This window comes from Trachypithecus francoisi, unplaced genomic scaffold (genome assembly GCF_009764315.1).
Source record: "Trachypithecus francoisi isolate TF-2019V2 unplaced genomic scaffold, Tfra_2.0 Lachesis_group1, whole genome shotgun sequence".
In the NCBI taxonomy this organism is placed as follows: Eukaryota; Metazoa; Chordata; class Mammalia; order Primates; family Cercopithecidae; genus Trachypithecus; species Trachypithecus francoisi.
In genome coordinates this window covers 77,380,753-77,390,464 of record NW_022681454.1, presented here as the reverse complement: position 1 = coordinate 77,390,464, position 9,712 = coordinate 77,380,753, and positions in this window count along the sequence as shown.

The following is a 9,712-nucleotide window of genomic DNA, read 5'->3' as shown; positions in this document are numbered from 1 at the left end:
GCAGGGGTGGGAGGGAATAAGTCTTGGCAAGAGTGTGGAGAATTGGAACCATCATACATTTCTGATGGGAATGTAAAATGGTGCAGCCACTATGGAAAACAGTTGGGCAGTTTCTCAAAAAGCTAAACAGAGAATTAATATATGACCCAGCAATTCCACTCCTAGGTATACATACACACAAAAAAATGGAAACAGGGACTTGAATAGATATCTGTACACCAGTGTACACTGTGGCATTATTTACAACAGCCAAAAGGTGGAAACGACTCAAGTGTCCATCGAAAGATGAATGAATAGACAAAAAGTGGTCCAACCAAACAATAGAATATTATTCTGCCTCAAAAAGAAACGAACTTCTGATACATACTGCAGTATGGATGAGCCTTGAACATGTTATTCTAGGTGAAATAAGACAGACACAACAGGATATATATTGTATGACTGTCCTTATGTGAAATATCTAGAATATACAAATTCAGAGACAGAAGTAGATTAAAGGTTTACAGGAATTGGGAGGACAGAAGACTGGAGAGTTATTGCATATCAGTTACAGAGTTATTGCTTATCAGTTTCTGTTTGGGGTGATGAAACAGTTTTGAAAATGGTGATGGTTATACAACCTTGTGAATGTAATTAATCCCACTGAATTGTGCATTTAAAATGGTAAAATAGCAAATTTAATGTTATATATAACCACGAGTTTTTTAAAAAATGTGATAAGCCAAAAACCATTGAACTGTACACCTTACATGGGTAAATTTGTATGATATGTGAATTATATCAGTATCTACATAATTATATAACCTAGATCTATAATCTATAATTATATCTAAGCCTATTAAAAAGGGAAAAAGTGGTCTTTAAAAAGAAGAAAATCTTGTCATTTGTGACAATATAGATAACCCTGGGAGACGTTATATGAAGTGAAATAAGCCAGGTCCAGAAAGACAAATACCATATGATCTCATTTATATGTGGAATCCAAAATATCAGATTTCATAGGTGAGTAGAGTAGTGGTTACTAGCAGCTAGAGGGTTGGGAGGGTTAGAGGGATTAGGGAGATACTGTTCAAAGGATACAAAATGTCAGACAGGTGAAACAAGTTCAAGAGATCTATTGTATTATATATTATGATAACTACTGTTAATAATTACATATTGTTTACTTGAAATTTGCTTAAGAGAATAGATTTAGCTTGATTTACCCACTGTTCAATATATACGTATTTCAAAATATCATGTTGTACACCATAAATATATACAATTTTGTCCAGTGCTTTGGGAAGCCGCAGTGGGAAGATTGCTTGAGACCCAGGAAATTCAAGACCAGCCTGGGCAACGTGGCAAGGCACTGACTCTAGAAAAAAATTAAAAATTAGCCAGGCACAGTGACATGTTCCTGTAATCCCCATTACTCAGGAGGCTGAGGCAGGAGCCCAGGAAGTCAAGGGTGCAGTGAGCTATGATCGCACCACTGCACTCCAGCCTGGGCAACAGAGTGAGACTCTGTCTCTAAAATAAACAAATAAATAAATAAACAAACATGGGAGTAATTGCTGCAGACATGACCAACAAATTAATGCTTAAATTAGTGGGTAAAAGTTTAGGTAGAGATGGGATATTTTAATAGCCTCAAAGTGTTCCTCCTAACATATTTGTTGACTAAAAATGAAAAAAAATAGTAAGTTTGCAATGTAGACACCTGCTAGACATCATCTTAACCAGAGATCAAGGATAGCATTCCAGTATGGGGACATATCTGTATTGCATGCCACTGGATATGAGGCACTAAGAAAGGCACATCACCTCTGATATTCCTCCCAAATCCATAACCCTAGTTTAGCCATGAGACAGTATCAGGCATACCCAAATTCAGGGACATTCTACAAGGTACCACTCTTCGAAAGTGTCAAGGTCAGGAAAGACAAAGAAGAACTGAATGTATTTGTTTGCTAGGGCTATAACCAACTATCACAAATCGATTGACTTAAACAACAGAAATTTCTTGTCTCACAGTTCTGGAGTCCAGAAGCCCAAAATTAAGGGGCTGCAGGGCTCGTTCCTTGTGAGAACTATGAGGGAAGGATCTGTTCCTGGCCTCTCTCTCTCGGGCTTGTAGATAGCCATCATCTCCTTGTCTTCACATCACCTTCATTCATGTCTTTGTACAAAGTTCCCCTTTTTATGAGGATACTGGTCATATTGGATTAGTATTGGATTACCACTCTATTGACATCATTTTAACTTGATTACCTGTATAAAGATAGTATCTTCAATTAAGGTCACATTCTGAGGCACTGGAGGGTAGGACTTCCACATATGAATTGGATGTAAGTAAACACAATTCAATCCATAACCCTGATGAACAGATTGGAAGGAAGTTTAAGGAGACATGAAAATGATGTACAATGTAGATTGCTAGAATGGATCGTGGAGCTGAAAAAAAAATATTTGTGAAGAAGCTGGCAAAATCTGATAAGGTCTATAATTTAGTTAGTGGTATTATACTGAGGTTAATTTCTTAGTTTTGATCATTGTACCATGGTTATGTGAGATGTGTTAGCTGTGGGGGAAGCTGGGTGACGAGTGTGTAGGAGTTCTCTGTACTATCTTTGCAATTGTTCTGTAAGGCTTTTTTTTTTTTCCAAAATAATAAATGAAGATCTATTCAAGTTTATTTCCTATGAAGGAGCTAAAATATAAAGGCCATCATTTTACAGACAGCATCAAAATGTGGAAAATTTTGTTAGTTTAATCTTATTCCCTGAAAACAAGTCATCTAGTATCTAGTTGTGTTGAGAATTGTCCATATTGTTAAGAGTTAACAAAGAGGGCAAGAGGTAAAAATAGCTTTTGATCAAAGCAGGAAGTGAAAATGATGATGTGCTTAAAAAAAATCTCATATATCCTATGCCAAGTCTTGCATTGCCCTCTCCAATGAATAAAAACCCATCTATATAGTTCATGTGTTTGCTTCTTGGGGGAAAAGTTCAGACTGTGGTTAACAAAAGTGACCACTTCCTATATTAGAGTGATGTCTTTATAAAGAGAATAAAGATAGTATCTCATTCACCTTTGGATTATATACAGGAGGCACTCAAGATATACGTATTTAATTTTTGACATAATTTTTATAAAGGAAATATGACTTTTGAGGTATTTGTTGAAAACCTAATCACATTAGCACTACTTCCTCTCATGTTTCTTTTCTCTCCCCTTTGCATTCTCTGTCTTCTTTTCTCCCCCCACTCTTTCTGTTTAATTCCTCTGTAAGCCAAAATATCTTTATGTATCTACACTCTGTCCTTATATATTTTTTCTTTTACTCCTTTTTTGCTGTAACCATTGCAAGCAGTTTGAAACTCCTAGAGCCTAGGCACCGAGAGTGACAGAGTCACCCATACTGGCATTGAGGTTGTACACCACACCTAAAGGAGAATCAGTCCTATCATAGATGTAAATTAAGTCAGATGACAAAGTACAAGTGAGCTCTACAATTTTAGGCCACCCAGCTGAGTTCTGGAGCAGCGGACAAGAGCTGCCTCCTTCATAAACCCTCATCAGCACACACAGAGAATACCCATAAACGTCCTCACTGGTGCACACTCCAGCAATTGTCTGCACTCTCTTTCTCTCTCTCTCTCTTTTTTTTTTTTTTTTTTAAAGAAACAGAGCCTTGCTAATGCCCAGGTTGGAGTGCAGTGGTGCAATCATAGCTCACTGCAGCCTCAAACTCCTGAGCTCAAGTGATTCTCTCACGGGTAGCTGGCACTATAGGCACGTTCCACCACACCTGGCAAATTTTTTTTTTTTTAATTTTTTTTTAGATACTGGGTCTCACTATGTTGCCCAGGCTGATCTTGAATTCCTGGCCTCAAGCGATTCTCCTGCCTTGGCCTGCTAAAGTGCTAAGGTTACAGGCATGAGCACCTGGCCTGCATCCTCTCTCGGCCACATTCTGAGCATCTCTTTGTATTAGCTTGTAACTGAACCCAGGTTCAGCTGCTTGCCACTTGAAAGCCTAACACAAGAAGTGAGGTTTGGTGGGAGAAAAAGCAGATTTTCACTGGAAAGCCTGCAAACTGAGAAGATGGTGAAGTAGCATTCTAAGGTACCATCTCAAGTTTTAAAACTTACTATAGGATTTTTAAAGGAAAACTTGGTATGGGAGACATGGGAGTGGTGCAGGCTGCAGGGTCTGTATGTCTTGTTCCAATGGCTGTCTTGGGTAATTGCCCATCTGGAGGTCTGGTTGGTGTTATCTTGACTTCAACCAGATGATGGTGGACTAATTGTTCACAACTCCCCCTGAGCAGGAGGATTCTGTAGGGGCTTCATGCCTGGGTTGTTTCAAAATTAGCCCCTGAAATTTTAAACAAGCATATAGTTAGAGAAGCATGCATGGTGCAAGGGAGAGAAACAGAGTTTCAGAGTACATTTCAAGGTCATATTTTAAGACCCAAGAAAACAGTTTTAAAATGCATCCCAAAGCTGAGATGCTTGGTTACAATCTGGTTATTTTCCCAATAATGCTATGTGACAAACAGTCATAAACTGAGAGGCTTAAAAACAAGGAGTTAGCTCTTGCTCATGCATCTGTAGGTTGACTGCAATATGGTTGATCCAGGCTGGATTAGGCTGGACTGGACTGGACTGGGCTGGGCTCCAAGCTTCAGGTTAGGTTCAGGTTTGCTCCGCATCTCCTTTCCTCCTGCTACCGACAACTACCCAAAACATTTTTTTCTTTTTCTTTTTTCTTTTTTTTTTGAGATGTAGTCTTGCTCTGTTGCCCAGGCTGGAGTGCAATGGTGCCATCTTGACTCACTCTAACCTCCACCTCCCAGGTTCAAGTGATTTTCCTGCCTCAGCCTCCCAAGTAGCTGGGACTACAGGCACATGCCACCATGCCTGGCTAATTTTTTTCTTTTTTTTGAGATGGAGTCTGCCACCCTGTCACCCAGGGTGGACTGCAGTGGCGTGATCTCGGCTCACTGCAACTTCCACCTCCCAGGTTCAAGTGATTCTTGTGTCTCAGCCTCCCAAGAAGCCGAGATTACAGGCATGGACCACCATGCCTGGCTATTTTTTTGTATTTTTAATAGAGATGGGGTTTTGCTGTTGGCCAGGCTGGTCTCAAACTCCTGATCTCAGGTGATCTGCCCACTCGGCCTCCCAAAGTCCTGGGATTACAAGTGTGAGCCACCACGCCCGGCCAACTTTTGCATTATTTTTGTAGAGAAAGGGTTTCACTATGTTGGCCAGGCTGGACTCAAACTCCTGACCGAGGGGTGATCTGCCCCCCTCGGCCTCCCAAAGTGCTGGGATTACAGGCATGAGCCACCATGCCCAGTGCAAAGTTTTTTTTTCTTATGGTCAAAGACAGAAACACAAAAGTCAAGTTCAAGTATACAAGCACATTTCAAGCTTTCACTTACATTATGTCTGCTAGTAATCCATTGTTCAAAGCAAGTCACTAGGCCAAGTCCAAAGTTAAAGAACAGGGAACTACCATGAGGTCATATCAAGGATTTGAATGAACAGTAGGATCAAAGGGGGATAATAAGGACTAATAATTCAATCTACAGACCCCTCATGTTGCTTCTCTTGCTCACATGCTACTCTCAGAAGCCTGAGCCCTACCTGCTGTTGTCTCCTCACCTAGATGGGGATTGGGAGGAAGGCTGGTCACACAGAAGGCATTCTGCTTGCCTAGGTTCTGGAAATCCCTTGCATAATTCAAGCTATTTGAGAACATACTGCTTATATTTTTATTATTACTTTTACTTTTAAAAAGCATAACATATGCTTCACTTAAATTCACACCAAGGTATTTCATGGGCAAGGAAGTGGTAGCCCCACAGAGTGAATATAGCCAAGGTCATCAGTTTTCCGTCCAAGATTCTTGAAGGCACATTGAAAGCTGGTTCATCTTTGGGCTCTTTATGGCACATAATATACTGTCTGCCTCAATACATGTCTTATGTCTTCATTGCTTGAAATAAGTGAGATTTGGAAAATATTATTATTATTATTATTATTTGTAACAAGGAGACCTAAATTTTAAAGATATTTCGTTGATTGATATTTGCCATAGTTCCCATTTGCAACATATACATTTTTTATCCTTACTCAAGCAGCAAATGGGTCTATGATTCTGCAAATCCATTGACTATGTTTTTTTAATTACAAAAAAGTTACCCTTGAAGTCTGGTTGTGGGAGAAGCTTGAAAACTTTCAGTTCTTGCCTGAAGTGAAGTCAAGCCCTGATAAAAAGAGAACTGATGGATCTGTGACCATTTGCTTAGATAACCTCTAAGAATAGCTTATTCATGATGTGAGAACAGTGGTTTGCCCCTTCGTGGGGAAGTGTCAGTCAAGAAATTATGAATTAACATAATTATTTCCCAGAGATTGTAGAAGTGCTTAAAGAGACAAATATTTGTTTATCTTACACAGTATTTTAAAATCTTCTAATTCTCTACTAAAAAATTCTATTAAAAGAAAATAACACTAAATAGAACAGTGGTTAGCAGGGGTTGAGGGGAGGGGAAAGGGGACTTACTGTTTAATGGCTATAGAGTTTCAGTTTTCAAGATGAAAAGCATTCTGGAGATGGATGGTTGTAAAGGTTATACATTATGAATGTACTTAACACCATTAAACTGTACACTTAAAATGATTAAAATGGTAAATTTTATATTATGTGTTTTAACACAATGAAAATTTTAAAAAGAAAATATCACTGAAAACATTAAGAAAATAAACAATTTTCTGTGCTTTCAAAAAATTTTCCCACCTTTAGGGAGATCATTAGGTCAAATGTGACCTAATGCATGAGGGGCTTAAAACCCAGATGACAGGTTGATAAGTGCAGCAAACTACCATGGTACATGTATACCTATGTAACAATCCTGCATGTTCTGCACATGTATCCCAGAATTTAAAGTAAAAAATAATAATAATAAAAATCCCACCCTTACACACACACACACACACACACACACACACACACACACAATAGAAAAAAACATACCCTCTCCTAAAAGTTACCACTGGGACTACTAATTCAATCTACAGACGCTTCATGTTGCTTCTCTTGCTTACACGCTATTCTCAGACGCCTGAGCCCTGCCTGCTATTGTCTCCTCACCTAATAGGGATTGGAGGATGACTGGTCACACAGAAGGCATTCTGCCTGCCTAGGCTCTGGAAATCGCTCTCAGATGGGATGGTTTCAGTGTATAGTTTAAGTGCTACTTATCAGAAAGTTACTGACTACTGTTTAAACACTTACTACTTAATACATGTGAAAATATATCTTCTTACCGAATTTAATCCATACAAATGCTGAGCAATTTAATAACTCTTTGGGATAAAGGAGGGGTATAAGTTTAAAGCAGAATATTCAACATTAAATCTGATTTTTAATAAAAATGAATATGGTCAAGCCTGTGTAAGCAATTACGTTTATCTTGGTTTGCTTACACTTTTAGGGTGCAGGTCTAGGCTTGCTAGTGGCAAAGCTCCTGAATTGCCCAAGTACAGAAAAGAGAAAATCCTGTGTCTAGTGCTTGACCTAAGTGTGTTAACAAAGTCACACTGAAAATCATTAACTTCCACTTAAAGCCAAAATATGCATATGATATCTATGGTGACCAATTCCTAGAAGAGATGCAGAATGAGTTAGGTAAGAGATGATCTCTGCACTTCTGAGAGAGTCTCCTAGAATGTATGTAAGGAGTTCAGCACTGTGCATTTGTAATGACTGCTCTTTATTGTAATATCACTCTACAATATGTATATTAAATAAGGCAGCTGCATAAGAAAAGCATTGAGACATATTGTGATTCTGCAAGCCAATCTTTGCCTTCCTTATATTTATTTGTATGTCACATTATATTACTTTATCATAATGATGTCCAATGTGCATCTACTATCTAACTAATATTTATTTATAATATTTACTTAATTAGTATTGATACAGATAATTACCATCCTCATTTAGTGACTCCCTGACTTCCTCCCATAAAGCTACAAAGAAATGGAAAGTATCATGTGGGGATATTTACATCTATTTCTAACAAAAACTAAAACAAACACCAATTGCTTTATGTATTTAACAGTAGGGACATTTCTTCTTTGCTGCAATTGTTAAAGGTATTTAGAAAATAAAGAATCTGGTGAAAGGCCGAGGTGGGCAGATCACTTGAGCTCAGGAGTTCAAGACCAGCCTGGGCAGCATGGCAAAACCCCATCTCTACTAAACCCTGTCTCTACTAAAAATACAAAAGATCAGCTGGGCATAGTGGTGTGTGCCTGTAGTCCTAGCTACTTAGGAGGCTGAGGCAGGAGAATCGCTTGAACCTAGGAGACAAAGGTTGCAGTGAGCTAACGCCATTGCACTCCAGCCTGGGTGACAGAGCGCAACTCTGTCCAAAAAAAAAAAGAAAAGAGTGAAAAAGAAAATAAAGAAATAAAGAATCTGGAGAGTGCAGCACTGTAACTCTCATTGTCCACCCCCCACCCCTACAAAGAGTTACTTGGTGTTCTTTGTGTTGATACTAATAGTCTTACATCTCTGAAAAAATGTTCTTTCTTTCTTAAACAGGAACATGCATCATTAATTAAATTATAAGAAAACAATGCTAAGAAATAGAGAAGAGAAAAATCAAAGTAAATGTCATAATAAACGTCAAATGTTTAAAATGTCAAATTTCAAAATGAAATTATATAAATCTACATTATTTTAAACATTTGAACATTTTAAACATTTGAAGATCCCTTAGCTTTATACCCAAATTAAAATTAATCAGACTGATATCAAAGGACAGTTTGGATGACAGTAAAAGAGGCATCCAAATATGAAATATGAAAGTCCACTTCCATAAAATCTATGAGTTTTCTCACTAAACAATGTCCTCAAAGCCAGTGGAGCTACCACCAATGGATGTGTCATCAGAGAGAGCTCTAGAGGGAGTGGGGCGCCTTTGCCCTTCCTCCTTCAGGGGTTCAAGCTGAGGAAAAGGATTGTCTCTTTCCCCCTTCAAAAGGTGCAAAATAGATTCAGGTCTTGAGAAGAACATGAAGTCTTTACAGTCTTCAAGCCTCTGCTTTACTGGTGCACAGTAACAAGAGTGAGTTCTCTGAGGGAACAATTAACTTCTATAAATCATCAATATTTACTACTCTTGACCATTTAGAAGAGACTTTTCCCTTGGAGCTTACTAACAATAGAAAAGTAATTTCATGTTACGTAAATATGAGATTCCCTCATATGTGACATATGTTAATATATGCATCCTTCTTTCTAGGTAAAGGAAGCAGGACCTCAGAACCTCCTTGGGCAGAGAACTGGGTGACTATTACATGTTTTACAAGAAGGCAAATCTGCCCAATTTAGTCTACTAAACCAATCTGCATGTAATAACAGCTACCATTTATTGAATGCTTACACTTGTGCCAAGCAGTGTGACAAGTGCTTTACAAGAAACATCTTAGCAAATCTTCCCAAGGTGGGATTACTGTTTTTTATTTACAAATGAGAAAATTGAGGCTATGAAGAGTTAAGTAACTTGCCCTGTGGTCATTGACTCAGTAAAGGGTAAAGACTAGATTTGAACCCCTGGTCTGTGTGATTCTGAAACAGGAAAAGTTCCCTCATCCCCCTCACAGGGCATGCAATGAGGGTGTCACTCAATTCTTCAGTGCCCCA